The sequence below is a fragment of the Pseudochaenichthys georgianus genome, chromosome 10 (assembly GCF_902827115.2).
Source record: "Pseudochaenichthys georgianus chromosome 10, fPseGeo1.2, whole genome shotgun sequence".
Lineage (NCBI taxonomy): Eukaryota > Metazoa > Chordata > Actinopteri > Perciformes > Channichthyidae > Pseudochaenichthys > Pseudochaenichthys georgianus.
The window spans coordinates 1,878,079-1,896,673 of NC_047512.1; the positions used below are offsets into that span (position 1 = coordinate 1,878,079).

At 41.0% G+C, this 18,595-nt stretch overlaps 1 protein-coding gene and 1 pseudogene across 1 annotated transcript in view; one reads left to right on the forward strand and one right to left on the reverse strand.

Annotated features, from left to right (window-relative positions):
* Nucleotides 1-18,595, forward strand: part of LOC117453979 (zinc finger protein 726-like) — a 154,984-nt gene that overhangs the window by 69,799 nt on the left and 66,590 nt on the right. The window lies entirely within an intron of this gene.
* Nucleotides 10,396-17,993, reverse strand: LOC139434706 (beta-1,4-galactosyltransferase 7-like; annotated as a pseudogene).

Sequence of the window (18,595 nt, forward strand, 5' to 3'; positions counted from 1 at the left end):
CAAAACATTTGTTTTCCCTCCCAGATCTGGCGCCCTAGGAGAACATCTATAACGCCAGTGCAACGGGCCGGCCCTGGTCTCAGGTTACACTGTAGAAAGTGTAGGTACAACGCTACATTTCCCGCCTCGCCGCAGTCATACAGTAGGCTACGGAGAGCGGCGAGAAACATTTTCTCAGGCATCGAAAAGCGGAACCGAAATTCACATTTCTAAATGATGCCGTTGGAATCGAAATGTTGGAACCGGTTCTCGGTACCCAACCCTACATATGAGTGGACAAATATGCTTTATGAAAATGTTTGTTTATCATTTTATCAATGACAAATAATCTCATGAACATTAAAAATATCCACCTCAATTCAACCTATAACCGGTGGAGCGGGGCTGTCAGCATCAGCTTGTGGATGGTACTTTAAACTCGATGCGCTCTGAACTACGGTGCGGCCGAGGACAAAAAACACACATGCGTTAAAATAATTAGTGGCGTTAATTTTTATTAACGCGTTAACTAGACAGCCCTACAATTTATACAACCCATGTCCAAATCTAACCACTGATATATTTAAAGAAATAGCAGGCGATAAACATAAGAAGGAAGTTTGGTGTGGTGATTACAAGGGATGAGAACGATTAATCGAATATTCAAAATTATTCAGGTATCGAATTTCTGGGAGGTATGCCTAAGTTGATTACATATTATCAAATGTAATAATTCAATGTATACGACAGTGCCATAGCTAAATGTGTTAGGTCTAAACGTGTGTTTTGCTCCGCTCACCGGCCCCTCACAGCGGGCAGAGCTGCAGGTGCTGATCTCTCTCTCTCTCGCGTCCGGTTATACTTCACTTGCGTTTATGTCCAAATCCATCAGATCTAGCTAGTTCTAGCTAATGATATGGCTGCTGCCCCTCCCTACACGCAGATCACGGAGACTCAAACCTCATCTTATGCCCAAATGCGTTCTGCAGCCGTTGCGAGGTTCCGGCACTAACAGTTCATGAGCGTGCTCCCCCGCCCCCTGTCAACACTCGCGACACATGAGTGGCCAGCCTAAACAACAATAAGCGCTGCTTGGCAACAGTGTGTGGCGGCAAAGTACAAAAAAATGTTGAAAGAGAGATTTAGTTTTTCCGGTATTCAACATATTTTACCAGTCATAGTCCGGTAATGATTTGCACTCTAAGAAGAGTCCTACACAGACATGGCGTCAAAAAGGAGTAATGTATGGAAATATTTTGACCAGGTTTGTGAGTGCGGTATAGAGCTCAAACTATGCCAAACTAAACTTATATATACATACTATACCTTGCTATACCCGCAACCTCCGTTCCAGCTGAGAGGGTCTTCTCTACCGCTGGCCTGATTGTGAATCGCCTCAGCACCGCATCTCCCCTGAGCATTTAATTAAAGAATTAAAATTAAAGAAACATGACACAAAATAATGTTATAGAGTATCAAAGGAAAAGGGCAGCTGCTCGAAGGACAATCAAATACACAAAAAAGAGAACATGGAGATAATTGTGTTCTACCATTGGCAGAGGAGTAACATTAGGTGATGTCTGGTCCATGTTAGTAGTGATACAAATGCCACTTCAATCTCATTAGTATGCAGAAAAAGTGACAGGTCGCCCCGCCCCTTTTCGACCGGAAGTCCCGCCTTATTTGACCGGAAGTCCCACCTTTTTATTTTTATTTTGAAACCGGAAGTCCCGCCTCGTTCGACCGGATGTCCCGCCCCCGCTTCCGGCGGATGTCCCGCCCCCGCTTCCGGTTTACAAAATAAAAAAAATTAAAATAAAAAAAATGAGAAAAATAAAATGCCGTTGTTTTCAATCAATTAATATGCCTAGGATATATGTCCCGCCTCCTTACCACTTCCTGTGTGGTTAATCCTGTATACAGTATCGAATGTAACTTACAAATACTTGCAAATAACATGAAATTAATCAAAAGTAAGGCATCTTAAAAACATATATTTAAACCTCTCTGTTTTTGCAAACAGGACATGACAGGACATGAGGGGAGAGAACATATGGTGGAGGAGGGGGAACACACACACACACACACACACACACACAAACACACACACACACACTTTCCCCGCCCCTCACCCTCTCCCTCTGTCTAAATAAAAAGCCATCGTCTTTAGTCACTCTTAAATATTTTTCAAGTCGAGAGAAAATGGCCAAGAGACGTCTTGATATGAATTTAATCAGCGAGACACCGGTGACAACTTACAGCCATCCGTTGGGTGCTCCAAATCAAAGTAAAGCATATAAAAAACAGATATTTTAAAAAGTCAGCCTTTTTGCTAGAGGATAAGGGAGGGGGAAAACCCCAAACCCCATGTTGACATGCTTAGACACATGCATCCAATCGGCTCTGTACGCAGATGATGGGTGTGACGGGGCTCTATTTCTCCGTTCAAAACACTGGCCTAGTCGGTTGGGTTAAGCTCCAAAACTTTAATAACAGCAGCAAGAAAATTAAATAACGAACCAGCACAACTTAAACAGAATAAATAAATGTCCAAATCAAATGTCCATCACTCCCGGAGAGTAAACGTGTTCAGCTGTTGCCTTCTCTACTAAGGACTAATCGCTTTTCTAAATCCTTCATCCCTTCTGCACTCAAACTTTTAAATTCTTGAAAAGGCTTTTAACTTGATTATTTTTTTATTTTTTTATTATTGTGATGCTTTGAACTATTTATAGTGTATTATTATAGTTATCCACATCGGTGCTCCCGGGTGTATCTGTGTGTTTTCATCTTGTGTGTTCCTGCCTGTGTACATGACATAAGCTGCTGCTCATAACCAATTGCCCCTTGCGGGATTAATAAAGTTGTTGATTGATTGATTGATTGATTCTCTGCAACGATCTCTCGAACACGTCCCAGCTGTTGCCTTCTCTGCAACATTCCCGAGTTTCCCTTCCAGGGCCAACCCGTCCCTTATTAACCCGTAGCCCCTCCCAATCAATTAACAAATTAACAAACACACAATAAATAATACATTGCATGGTTTCTTTTTAGGAAGAGAGCAGGAAATATTTGGTGTGTGACTGTGTGTGCGTGTGTGTGTCGGCTGTCAGTGGCGGAGTCAGTCACTCATGTGATCCGCTCCGTCACAATGGGGCTATGTGGATGAGGGGAAGACATGCCCCATACGTAATGGAGATGCTGGAGCAATTAAAAAAGTGGAGAGGTGGTCATATAACTGGGGATTCAAAATGTCAGAAAGCAAGTCATGCTACATGGTATTTACAAAAAAACGCAAGATTGATGGCCAACCGCTAACACTATATGATCGTCCAATGACAAAGGTGAATGAGTTCAAATACCTAGGACTGTGGTTTGATAGCAATTATACATGGAAAATACACATTAAACAAGTGGAAACAAAATGCTAAAAAGTATTAAATGTATTGCGAGCTGTAGCTGGATGCAACTGGGGCGCAGACAAACAAGCATTAATAGACATTTACAGATCAATGATGAGGTCCACAATAGACTATGGTTGTGTAGCGTATGGAGCAGCAGCAAAAACATCACTTAAAAATGGATAGACTACAATATGAAGCATTGCGGCTGTGTATTGGAGGGATAAAGTCATCCCCTATCAATGCAGTTCTGATAGAAGCAGGAGATACGCCTCTGGAGATCAGAAGAGAGAGACTTGCTCTGTCATACTGGGTCAGACTACAAAGAAGTGGAAGGGGGTGAAAGGCAACGAGTGCGCATGAGGGGGTGAAAGGGAACGAATGCGCATGAGGGGGTGAAAGGGAACGAGTGCGCATGAGGTGGTGAAAGGGAACGAGTGCGCATGAGAGGGTGAAAGGAAACGAGTGCGCATGAGGGGGTGAAAGGGAACGAGTGCGCATGAGGGGGTGAAAGGGAACGAGTGCGCATGAGGGGGTGAAAGGGAACGAATGCGCATGAGGGGGTGAAAGGGAACGAGTGCGCATGAGGTGGTGAAAGGGAACGAGTGCGCATGAGAGGGTGAAAGGGAACGAGTGCGCATGAGGGGGTGAAAGGGAACGAGTGCGCATGAGGGGGTGAAAGGGAACGAGTGCGCATGAGGGGGTGAAAGGGAACGAGTGCTCATGAGGGGGTGAAAGGGAACGAGTGTGCTGATAAATGAGCAAAAAGTGCACTACAAAAGGAAATAACTTTACCAGTTCAACTTGGAGAAGGAGAAGGAAAAGCAGTGATTAAGAAGAAAGGGATGGAGATCTGGCAGAAGAGGTGGGAGAAAGACCAGAAAGACAAAGAGTGTCACAAAGTACAAAAGACAATTACAATTAATATTTATAAAGAAAGAAACAGAAGGGAGGAAATCATGATGGCTACACTCAGACTGGATCACACAGCTTTGAATGGTAGCTGTATGTCATGGGGAAAAGTGAGAGTGACAAGTGTAGGAACTGTGGAGTTAAAGAACATGTGGAACATTTCTTGTTACATCGTGACATCTATAAAGCGGAAAGAGAAAAACTAAAGGATGAAGTTTTCGAGGCGGAGAGGGAGAGGGGTTGGTATTCTGGGAACAGAAGGAGTGAGAGCTACCGGAAAGGCACTGGTTACCTTTCTGGGGTAGGAACAATCATTTAACATGAGGTCAGGAAAGATCATAGATATTTGTTTTGTTTTATGTTTTTTGTCGATTGATTGATTGATTTTTTGTTTAGATCATAGATGGATACGTCCATGAGTTAAGAGATGGAATGATATGATGATTCACAGTCCAGGGTTGCCAACTCTCACGCATCGGGCGTGTGGCACACGCTTTCACTCTTAGTCTCACGCTCTCACGCTGCCCAAACTATTCTCACGCCAAAAACAAGATGAACCGGCGATCGTTTTTGGTTGGTTATTTACAATGTTGAGTTGACAGCTGCTCCAGCTGTCGACCCGCTCCCTCCCCGCCCCCACCACTCTTAACAACGTTAACAGACAGCTGAGCAGTGGGAGCCGGTATTGCGCATGCGCAGATCTAAGATCCAGTAGAAATGATAAAGTAAAAGTCTGCTGCTTATTGTTCTACTCGGCCAACAGAGTCAAAGAGTATATGAGAGTTGTATCAGGCATAATAGGAGAGTGTGTTAATTCATATATTTGGCAATTCGGAGTAAGTCTGTAGGTTTGTTTGTGTGTGTGTTTCATGTATAGGCCTCTCACGATAATTAATTTTGTTGGATACATTTCCCCGGAAATTATTGTGATAAACGATAATATTGTCGGCACCGTTGTATGACCATTTTAGACCCCTGACATAATGATAATATATAATAATAATTCAAGTACATCCTTTCAAACTGCTAGTCACATCCTCATGCAAATGGCAATTTATCGAGGTCATTTTTATTTATCGTACAATAAGTCAATTAATTGCTTATTGCGACAGGCACACAATAAAACAGTGGAAACAAACATGTGTTTGACTTTCATTAGTGAATTAAACTTTGTGACTTTTATAGTCTGTGTCCAATATTGTATATATATCCTATATATATGCTAAGGTCCCGCTGCTGACACGATAGCAGTCATTAAGTGCGCATATGTGTAATTAAACCCATGATATCAAAATCTCACTCCAGCCAGGTACCCAAAGTTGGCAACCCTGTCCTAATGTTCATACATTTGTAACACTGTACACCAAAACAATAATAGGATAACACATAAGTAACAATCCCCAAGACGGCCAATTCTTCAAAAATACCCCACACGGCCATTTGGAAATCAGCAGAGATGTTTCCATAAAGGCTGCATGGATCGGGTGGCGCAGTGGGGAACTCCAGTTCAAAACCCGCTCCTGTCCCACTGCGTCAGGCCATTGTGTCCTTGGGCAAGACATTAGAAAATAATAACATGCTTTAACCACCAGGTGTCCCTTTCTATCAGCTGTGCACCGTTATGGTGTAAATACAGCCTATCTACCAATTGGATCAAATATAAAAGTCAGCCGAATTAGTGTTGATACGGCAAGGAGACGTATTGTGTGAAAATAAATGTAAGATGTTGTTTAATTGCTTAAATATTTATGATCCACGTCACATCTTCAGTGTTGGCGGCAGTTCTCCTGTTTGTCTAGAAGTCTTCTCAGCAGGGCTCTATAAATAGAGAACTACGGCAGATATGTCATATGTAATGCAGCCGAACCGTGTATTACAATGCCGTTATGTGATGACTTTCAAAGAGAAAAGCAAGCACACTCGGAATAAAGTATTATTGTATTTTTAAAAAACGTTTTCAGATTTCACATCACATAAACACCAAATCCCAGCATGCATTGCGGCTAAACCATCCAATCATCGAGCTGAGGATCTTGCCTACGTCTGTTTCCGGTTTCGTTTATGACGGATGTATTTTGTTATACACACATTCCTTCACATTTACATTTTAATTTGCATTAAAGTATTTTGTGAGGCCTTCTAACATGTTTTTAAATATAACTACGGTTGTAGTTGAAGAGTTTGTAAATTAACATGAACCGAAGCTGTTGCCTGGCAACTCAATCGCACAACGTCACGTCCGTTAATTCCACATTCACACACACGGATTAACATCGATTTAAAACATTAATGTAGCCTTTGTTTCTGCTAAAAGAGGTGTCGACCAGCTGGGGCAACAAGAAAATCGGCGTAATCGAGTGTGACTATTACAAAATAAATCATTACGTCGGAGTAGCATTTGGTTGGTATTTCCGCTTATTTCTCCACTTGTTAACATGGGTTAACAATACCGTGTAACTGTCACGTTTGAAATCGTGACATCTTCACGTCTCCCAGCATGGTAAATCGTCACATGTTCACGTCTTGCCGTGATACCGGGTTGCCTCATGCACACTCGTTCCCTTCCCCCCCCTCATGAGCAGGCACCCAGCAGAACTGCAGATCAATACCACCTCTGTGAAGTCTTGACAGGCTGTGGTTACGTTCTATGAGAACTCTCTGAGTCCTGACCAGGGGTGAAAGTGGTTTGAATTTCTTGCAGGTACTATAATGCTACCCCTTCATTGGTTCATATTGTTCTCCTCCCGCCCCCAGCTTCATGAATCCCTGAACACAAACTGGCTATATAATGAATATAGGCTGTCCACGAATGCCTGGAAGTCCTTTGTTCCCCCTGTCACATCCAGTGCCTGGTCAACAGCAAGCTCCAGTCTGTGATTAAGGCAGTGCCATAGTATGATGCCTGGGAAGTCATCCTGGAGCAACTTCCCAACACCTGACTTCACTCCCAGCATGACACTGGCCCCATCACTGCAAAATCCAATGAGGATTTCTCTCAGCAACTCAACAGTGAAGCCATTTTTAAGCAAGCAACCCATAATCTGTTCCTTGATATGAGCAGCAGACATCCAGCTCAACCAGGTCCAATGGAAAGGCAATGGGCTCCATGTCTCCATCAACACTAGCCTTCAGGAACACAATTAGTGTTGATTTGTGTCCAACACTGGTTGACTCATCAGCTAATACTGTGATTTTTCTCTTGGTCTCTATTATGTTTTTTAGAAGTTCCTTTTTCATCTGTGATGACACATGCTTAATTATGTCAACACAGACAGTTTTGCTATGTAAAACACGCCCTAAATCAGCAGAATGTGCATGCTGCAGGTCAATCAGACTCTCAAAGTCTGTGAAAGGCTTGTTGTTCTTGGCCACATAATAGGCTGTCATGAATACCTTGGCAGTAGACTCAAACAAAGACTCCTGACTACTCACGTTCATGTTCAGAAGAATATCTTTCTTTGCTGTCTGAAGAATCTTGACTGCTTCATTATGTGCTGCAGAGTTCTTGTGCTCACGGATTTTTTTGCGCAGTGATGAAAGCTGGACATCCCTTGATTGACCAGCTGAGATTATCTTTCCATCAGCCCACTGAATAGCAATATTAACACCACGGGATGCCATGACACCTAGATCCTTCACATCATGGCATGGGGTACAGCCTAGCCTTCCATTGTGAGCATACATCCATTCATTTTTCGGTTTGAACTGTTCATATTGTTCTTCTTTCCATATAGAAGGGTATGCAGTAGGGCTAGCATCACCTGTGGTGGCTTCTGAGGGACCTGCTGCCACTTCTTCTCGCTGAGTCTCCTCTTCCTCCCTCTGGGCCTCAACGGTTATAAATTAGAATACAAATGTATAACTAAATTCAGCAGACAGTCAAAAATGTACAAGTCTCTGTCTTTCTTAGAATTTTCAGAATATTGGTTACATAAATTAAAATAATAAAATAAAATGTCTCAAAATGTATACAACAATGTGCAGATTAAAATAGAAGATATCAAAGCAAAAATATTTAATGTTTATATTTAAGATATACAGTTTGCTAGTTAGCTAACTTATTATACATCATGGCCAGGTTCATTCTCTGGGCTAAATAAGCATCATCACCTGTGTCATCTGTGGGCGTTGTGTTTCTAATTTTAAGCACATTCTGAGTTTCTTCATCTCTCTCCTTTCTCTTAAACATCTGAAGAATCGTCGTTTGCATTTTTGCTTTAATTACCACGTAGCCTAATTTTCTAGATGTCATTCAGTCACTCTATTCCTTTCTCCTCCCGCTGTTCTGATCAAGTGTGAAAAAGCAAATACCTGCTCTATCGAAATTAGTCGGAAGTCTCAACGGCTCATTTCAAAATAAACGTGGATTTGCGTAAAAAACTATTTTTTCGGGGTTCGGGTGTTTTATTTGATTTTAAACAAACAAAGTCTTGGCTTTCAGAATATGAAACTTTTATTTCCAAAATCACACCATAAATACATTTTTGAAGCTTGTAAATCGCAATCTGCTCTTCCATAGCGCCGCCCCCCCTCCCTCCGGCTGACATTATTAATGTAAGGCGTATAGTAATCATAGATAACACGGCAGGGTCCGTTACAGTTTGTTTTCATCTGATTTCAAATAAACAAAGTCTTGGCTTTCAGAATATTAAACTTGTTTCGGCAAATTCAGGTGATAAATATAACTTTGAAGCTTGTAACGGCATAATTACAAGCGGAGAACGGAGTAATTTAACGTCACTGCAGGCTTAACAACAGCCGGTGTTTCTCGTGAGTGTTTTCCCCGGGAAACAAACACAAAACGCACAAACGCAAACATACACAAACACACACACACGTATACACACACTCGCGAGCTTCCCCCAGACCAGTAATCCAAACCAAAATATCTTCCCTTCGTAGTATAAATTCCACGGGTGGAGCTGTCAATTCTTCCTGGTCCTCCGGACCGCCTGGAAATCTCTTACCGGTACTAAGGACCGGGTAGGACCGGCACACTTTCACCACTGGTCCTGACTCCATCAAAGCTCTAGCTCTCCTCGTGTCTCTCGGAGTCGTGACTCCTATTGCTTCAGAAGTTTCCCCCACAGCAATATGGTATATTTGTTGTTGTATGTGCACTTTTAATAAATGAAGTTTAAGTATTTAATTAAAGCAGGTGGTGTGGGTCAGTTATCGTAAAGTGAACACTTTTACTGTCGTGCTCGACAGATTTGTGAGTAAAACGCAAAGTCTGTAATTTACTGGACATTTTTGAAAATCAACGTTTTGATTTAAGCGGGGACTCCCTGTTTTCCCCTCAGGACCCCAACCTGTCACTCAGCGTGGGGGGGGGGGGCAGTCCTCTCCTAAACGGTAATGTATGTGTTGTTGTGGAGGACAAATTGCTGCAGGAGGTGCACCATTAGCCAAACTGCATTTCACAGCGACGTGTTTTCACCTGCAGCTCAACTATGCCAACAATGTCAAAACTCAGACAGAGACACTGTGTGGGGGGGAGAGTAGTTTTATAGAGGGGGAGTGAGGGGGGGGGGGACTGGCTGTATACAGGGGGGAGAGAGTAATCATGAACAATTTCCACATACTGTACATGTAGATATTGCAGCCTACTATATTACTTTTAATTGCAAGCCACTGTACTGAATTTGTATTAATATATATATATATATATTATACTAGGGTTTGTATACTATTAAGTATTCAAATGTATTATGTATATTTGATAATTTCAGAAACAGGTTTATCTCCAGGTAGGTTGACACGTACGATGAATTTGACTTGATGATTTATTTGTTTTTACATTAATAATGCTTATCTTTACTTTATTCTTAATTTGTAATAATTGACTACTGATTGAGTAGTTTTTTTTACATTTATCAAATACATTTCGTATTCACCGTTCATCAACTTTACCTTTCAAATACATCCTTAAAATGTTATATTGTTCTTATATTTGTCGGATATTTTATATATTTTTTGGACATTTTTACACAAGATGTTCAGGAATTTTCTCCTGAATTGGGGAATTTATATCTGTTAGTACTTTTATTGTCTTGCAGATGGCTCATTCATTTGTGCCCGAAAGTTTGTTTCCTCTCCTCCTTCAGGTGAAATGAAGAAGCTCCTTCATAACAAACAGCGTGTGGCTGAACGCTGAATTACACGCATCACACTTACGAGCAACACAGAGCTTTTAATTAAGAAAGTAAAAACGATTGAACTACTTATACTATAAATACTGTTTAATGTCTTTATACACTTTACCCTCTGCAGAGATGTTATATTTCACATACAGTATATTTAGGGGAACATTTTCCTATTTTCCCAGACATGTATTCCTTTTTATCTGCATTTATTTTTCAGTTAGCATCTGTTTTTAGACGAATGATGTTTTCTCTTTTATGTTTTTACTCTTATGTGAATTCTCTGTCATTGTAAATTATTTTTTAACTAGGTTTCTGTCTCTTTGAGGTCATTATGGGGGAGTTCATCATCCCTTTGTCTTTGGATCGTCCCCAAAAACCACATCTGTACAACCAGAGCGGATCTGATTCTGCCTGTTGTTCATCTTTTTGTTGTACGTTGAGGTTTCATTTCTTGATAAATGTTGATTTAAAAAGGGACACTATTATTCTCAATTCAGGTGTTTATCAGTATGTAGTGTCTCTACTTTAAAGAGTCCTCTCCTGCTGATGTTCAGGTGTATATCAGTATGCAGTGTCTGTACTTTAAAGAGTCCTCTCCTGCTGATGTTCAGGTGTATATCAGTATGTAGTGTCTCTACTTTAAAGAGTCCTCTCCTGCTGATGTTCAGGTGTATATCAGTATGCAGTGTCTGTACTTTAAAGAGTCCTCTCCTGCTGATGTTCAGGTGTATATCAGTATGTAGTGTCTCTACTTTAAAGAGTCCTCTCCTGCTGATGATCAGGTGTGTATCAGTATGTAGCGTCTCTACTTTAAAGAGTCCTCTCCTGCTGATGTTCAGGTGTATATCAGTATGTAGTGTCTCTACTTTAAAGAGTCCTCTCCTGCTGATGTTCAGGTGTATATCAGTATGTAGTATCTCTACTTTAAAGAGTCCTCTCCTGCTGATGTTCAGGTGTATATCAGTATGTAGTGTCTCTACTTTAAAGAGTCCTCTCCTGCTGATGATCAGGTGTGTATCAGTATGTAGCGTCTCTACTTTAAAGAGTCCTCTCCTGCTGATGATCAGGTGTGTATCAGTATGTAGTGTCTCTACTTTAAAGAGTCCTCTCCTGCTGATGATCAGGTGTGTATCAGTATGTAGTGTCTCTACTTTAAAGAGTCCTCTCCTGCTGATGTTCAGGTGTTTATCAGTATGTAGTGTCTCTACTTTAAAGAGTCCTCTCCTGCTGATGTTTAGGTGTATATCAGATATAGGTCTTCTGTAGAACTCGTCGTCTTCTCGTCCCCAACCCCAGAACCTGTTCGACATCCCGTTACACTGGAAATAAGAAAACGAAATGAAATGTTATTTTATTTCTTCATCAGAGATAACGAGGTGGTCTTTGTGCTGATGAGAAAAATGGATTCAAACTGAACTGAGATTGTGATTCAGCAGAAAAAGAGCCGGTTGCTCAAACGGTCTTCCCCTTTCGCCAAAGTTAACGGATTAATGCTCGCAATTGCTCAAGATTAAGGTTTTGCTCAATCTCAAAAACATTAAAGGTGGGTAGGTAATTCACTTCAGAAACACTTGTTATATTCCATGGAATGCTCTGAACACCCCGACAGCAATGAATACATTAAACGCTTTGACAATAAATACATACAAATATCTCATCAGTGGAAGCCGTGGCGCTGTAAAAAGCACGACCAATCATCTGAGCCGGCTAAAGTACCTGGATGGCCTACCTGCCTGTCAGCCTTCCATCGGGGCACAGACTTATCTCGTGCCCTCATTGGTCATGTGCGCGTTCGTGTGTGTTGGAGGCGGGGCTCTGTGAGGAAGTCTGAAGGAAGGGGCAGATTTTTTCCGGTTGCGTACTTTCAGATTCTAGCGCACTCGAGCTGGTTTCTCCAAAATCACCTACCCCACCTTTAAGAGAATCATTATATATTTATATTACTGTCATTTTGTTTCTGTCAGATTTTTTTAAAATTTGCAAATCAATTATTTTATTTGTGCAGTACCATTAATATGCTAAATATATCAAAGTAAAAGCCTTAATAGATTTATATTCACATACATGTCTGTGATTTGTTTTCTGTCCGATTTGTTGAAGAAGAGGGGACACATGTTGATGTAGAAGAGACATGAAGAAGAGGGGACACATGTTGATGTAGAAGAGACACGAAGAAGAGGGGACACATGTTGATGTAGAAGAGACACGAAGAAGAGGGGACACATGTTGATGTAGAAGAGACACGAAGAAGAGGGGACACATGTTGATGAAGAAGAGACATGAAGAAGAGGGGACACATGTTGATGTAGAAGAGACATGAAGAAGAGGGGACACATGTTGATGGAGAAGAGACATGAAGAAGAGGGGACACATGTTGATGTAGAAGAGACATGGAGAAGAGGGGACACGTGTTGATGTAGAAGAGACATGAAGAAGAGGGGACGTGTTGATGTAGAAGAGACACGAAGAAGAGGGGACACATGTTGATGTAGAAGAGACGTGAAGAAGAGGGGACACATGTTGATGTAGAAGAGACATGAAGAAGAGGAGACACATGTTGATGTAGAAGAGACATGAAGAAGAGGGGACACATGTTGATGTAGAAGAGACATGAAGAAGAAGGGACACATGTTGATGTATAAGAGACACGAAGAAGAGGGGACACATGTTGATGTAGAAGAGACACGAAGAAGAGGGGACACATGTTGATGTAGAAGAGACACGGAGAAGAGGGAACACATGTTGATGTAGAAGAGACACGAAGAAGAGGGGACACATGTTGATGTAGAAGAGACACGAAGAAGAGGGGACACATGTTGATGTAGAAGAGACACGGAGAAGAGGGGACACATGTTGATGTAGAAGAGACACGAAGAAGAGGGGACACATGTTGATGTAGAAGAGACACGAAGAAGAGGGGACACATGTTGATGTAGAAGAGACATGAGGAAGAGGGGACACATGTTGATGTAGAAGAGACATGAGGAAGAGGGGACACATGTTTATGTAGAAGAGACATGAGGAAGAGGGGACACATGTTTATGTAGAAGAGACATGAGGAAGAGGGGACACATGTTGATGTAGAAGAGACATGAAGAAGAGGGGACACATGTTGATTTAGAAGAGACATGAGGAAGAGGGGACACATGTTGATGTAGAAGAGACATGGAGAAGAGGGGACACATGTTGATGTAGAAGAGACATGGAGAAGAGGGGACACGTGTTGATGTAGAAGAAACATGGAGAAGAGGGGACACATGTTGATGTAGAAGAGACATGGAGAAGAGGGGACACGTGTTGATGTAGAAGAGACATGGAGAAGAGGGGACACATGTTGATGTAGAAGAGACATGGACTTTAATGTGCAGACAAATGTGACTTTTTGTCCTTTAAACGTCACCTATTGTGCAAAATCCACTTTGTACCACTTGATGTCATAACGATGTGTTGTCTTGTGTAGCCATTAGCCAATCAGCAACAAGGTACCCCCCCCCCCCCCCCCTTATCACCTGAATCTCCTCTAGAGCACCTTTGAGTTCTTTGTAACCAAGTCTCTCTCAGAGGGGCGTGGGGAGGGGCTCCTTGTCTTCATCTAAAGTAACAGACAGAGAATCAGCACTTTGGAAACAGGGCTGAAACAGAGGGGATTATGGGTAATGCTGCAATGATCCGTTTGGTGTTTCAGCCAATCAGAGACAGGCTCTGTGTATATCTGAGACCTGTGATATACTGATGAAAACACTATAATAGGCGACCTTTGAGTGACTTTGAAGTACACTGGATATCCCCGTGTGTGTTCAGTACCATGTGGTAGTGTTTCTTGGTGAGCATGAGGATCGCCCCCACGTAGGTTTTGTAGTGATACAGGGGGTGCAGCTCGGGCGACGCCACGTGGAACGGCCCCTCGGAGGGGAACCCGTAATCCAGAGCCTCGTTGAGCGGCAGCAGGTCGACGTCGTGCATCGCCAGGTAATCTGTGTCGTCGCCGCTCTCCAGGAAGCCCACGTTGACCAGGGACGCTCGGTTAAACCTGGAGCAAGAACACAACGTCTCCTGCAACTCTCTTTGGAATCCAGACGGAAGACGCTGCTTATAATGAAACTACTCGTACACCGCACTGTAACTTCTACTCATGCATTTCATACCAGAGTTGCTGTATATTAGCTGGTTTTATGTTTATTTTGCTCTCTTGCGTTAAATGACCGTTTGTGTCAGAACTTTCGTCAATTAAACAAAGACAAAACCGAGGTAATTGTTTTTGGACGAACTGAAAAGTCAGCGCTGAGCTTCAGTCTGTTCAAAACAACAGATGAAGCCAGAAATCTACTGACTGACCTGAAATACACATGCATATATTACACCACTGGGATTTTAGATTTTCACACGTCTTTGGATATTCTCTGAGATGAAAGTGGTGCACTTAGAAGCATGTATGGGATGTTTTCTGGAATGAAGGGATGGCTGTGGCTCAGTGGGGTAGTGCGCTAATCTTCAGATAGTCCACATGCCTTTGTGTCTTTGGGCAGGACACTTCCCCCTAAACTACTCCAGTGTCGACCGGGTTAAATTGATAGATTTATGAGATATCATTTTATGAATAATTTCCTGTAAAACTAAAGCGTCCCCTCCGCTGTATTATTATAACAACTGAATGAATGATGATTAATTCTATTCTCTGAGATCGAAGTCCATTTTAAATTTAAATGTCTGAGGATAAATCGGTTATTTTACAAGACATAACTTATATATTCCCTCAGTGAGATACCTTGTAAATCATTCCCTGTGCCACTAAAGCGCCCCCTCACCTGTAGTGGTCCACCTGGTTGATGACGAGGATCTTATGGCGGATCTTCTTCTTGTTCAGGAAGTCGTGCATGAAGGGCAAGAACACAAGCAGCTCGTCGAAGCGGTCCCTGAAGGGCACGATGAGGGCCAGCTTGTGAGGACCCCATGAGGGGTCGTCCTCCGCCTGTCTGTTGGTGGGGGGGCAGGGGGGCTGTGGGGGGGGCGGCTCTCCTCGTGCAGCGGGGAGGACATTTCCCCCGAACAGCTGAGCTGAAGCCAGCGCAGAGAGACGAGCAGCAGCAGCAGCACCATGCACAGCCCGAACAGCTTGTATCCCGTACATTTATCGGAGAGGAACCTGCACCAGACGGGGGGAAAGAGAATTATTTAGTATGCAGAAAAGCGTTCTTTAGAAATATTAACAACACTCCAGAGCACTTTGTTTATTATCTTTATAGAAATATAGACTACATTTAATCTAATTGTTGTGAAATAAATGCAAAAAACTATTTTGTGACGTGCATAAAAAGGAGGCAGCGGTTAGTTCAGATTTTTGTGAAATAAATGCAAAAAACGTAATCAGTGCAGAGGTGCAGAAAAACTCAACAAAATAAACACATACTGACATGCATTCAGAAACTTTATTTAAACTCATGTTTCTTTAAATACATTTTATTAAAAAAATTATCAAAGGACATTATTTAATATGCAGAGAAACGTTTTTTACAAATCTTAACAACACTCCAGAGCACTTTGATTTTTATTTTATTTTATAAATACAGCCTACATGTAATCAAATGTTTAGTTCAGATACACACTGACATGCATCGAGAGACAAAGATACTTTTTTAATTCGTGATTGTTTCCTATAGCTTTTATTATATATGAAGGAATATATCTTCAAATGTTTCCGCACACCTGTGAAGGGACTACAGAGAGAATTTAAAAAACCTTGTACATAAACATCTTCTTTTAATTAAGGTTAATATTCTTTATGCATTGTCACTTTTCAAATTAAAAGTGGAGCTTTTTAGGAGTAAAATTCAAATGTTCCCACACTTTCGAGGTACCCTAACCTACATTAAAAAAAAGCCTTTATCATCAAATCTAAAAATATTTCAATAAATACAAAATGCAGAAAATAACGTTCACAGAATTCCTTTATAGCCACATCAATGAACTCTGATTAACTCGATTGTTTATTGTTATTTTATTTATATATTTCATTTATTTATGATATTTTATCGTTTTTCCCACATTCAAATTTAGAATTTTCTTAATAATTAAAAGTTGCAATATTATGCTTTTAGATAATCATCAGTGTCATAAAACGATATCAAATCCAACACTTAACCTCTCAGCATCTCGTAGCTGGAAGTTATGTTTCTACTTGTGCTAAAAGATTGAGTCTTCAGGCTCTCACCAACACATTGAGCTATTCTGAGAAATATTATTACGATAAAATACATTAAAAAAAATCAGAGACTAGTTAGGGAACATAGCGGAGTATTTAGCAGCTTAAGTGTCTTTAGACTTCTATAAAGATGTAGACGCAACACAGAAATCTCTAATATTTGTAGTGATTTTATCAACGCCATGCAACAATGATCCACAGTCTCTACTCACTTATCTGGTGGATGAGCGACTTTAGAGATCTCATTTCTTAAAAAAAAAAAGGCCAAATAAATAGTTTTTTACTGCTTAATAACTTAATACTTCCTTTCTTCTCTTAACGCTTGTTTTGTACTGAAGAGGGAGGCAGTAAATCGCCACCCGAATTCCCGGGTAAATCGCCAGAAGCGCTGACACCTCCTCATCACTCGCACCCACGTTTTATTTTGTGTTTTCATAAATTAGTCTCTCTCTGTTGGTGCGCTGGGCTAATGCTAATAATGCTAATGCGAGCACATAAAATGGCGGCTTCACAAAAAATTCGCCCAGCCAATTAGAAATTGGAACCTTTTCCTCCCAAGGAAAGTACCACCTCTCTAGCAGGGACTGAAAGGGGGGAAAAAGCACCCGAAAAAAAGTTGAACGCAAAATCCCAGGAACTATCGGAACTATTCCTGGGAAAAGTACTCCGGTGTGAAAGCGCCTACGAACTATTTGAAAAGGTTCATCTACAGCATTGTATTTGCTTAATTCTTAAGTTAGTTTGCAGATACTAAATATTAAAACAAATACATTTAAACATATTAATGTGGATAATAATAAATAAATGTACTGACACGAAGAAGTAACCATTGTGAAGCAGCTATGGGTGTCATTAATATCACCTTTAAAAAATAAGAATATATACAAATATTTAGCAAAAGAACGCTAAATATCATTATAAAAATACAACAACAAATTACAAGAAAATGAATAATAAATATTAAAATAACAAAAAACAAGTAATAAATATAATATGTAAAAATTGTAATAAAAAAAGAGAATGGTGTAGCAACTATGGCTGAGATTAATATCACCTTAAAAAATGTAATAAATATATAACTGTGGTAAAAATACAACAGAAAATAATAAAATGTAAATATATATAATTAAAAACAAAAATGAATAAATGTAAAATCAAAGAATTGATAATATTGATAATAAAAACAATATCCCTCTTACCTTCTCTCCTCTTTGAAGTCGAGGACAGGCTTTGTTTGGATGAGTACATCATTTTAAAACCCAGATTTCCGTCGAGATTAAAAAAACTCTTCAAAATCAAAAAGGGAAAAGTAGTTTTTCACATTAATGCTTCATCTTTTTTCACATTGTCTTCCATTCTAACTTTCTGCTAACTCCACCGAAACCCCCCGGCACGTTACAGCTGGAAATCGTCTGCTTATTTATGTCAAAATAAGAAAATAATCCATGTTTTTTAAAACCAGCGAAACGAGTTGATCGGGAAACAAGTTAATCCGGAACAGGTGTTCCGGATTAACTTGTTTCCCGATCAACTGGTTTCCGTGGGGGGGGGGGGGGGGGGGGGGGGGGGGGGGGGGGGCGTGACTTTCGACTGAAATACACATTTAGATCGCTTTCTTCTGTCGTTTACTTACATCTTTTGGTATATTTGGCTTCTTAGGAACACGTTGATGCACATCCAGTACCAGTGTGTGAGGTTGTGATTACGATGGCGATATCCGGACGCGAACAGCGAGGACTACAACAAGACAAACGAGTTGCTCGAATAAATCATTTAAACCAGCTATTGTTGCCAGACTTATGACGGAATATCGTTGTTAATGTCCAAGTCCACCTGTGTACACCTTCAGACAGCCTCCAAGTGAAGCACACTGTGTTTACTCACAGTTTGAAAGCGGCGTGGAGAAGTCTTCATCCGTGTTAAACTGTGATCCTCCCAGGGAACTGGGACCCGCCCAG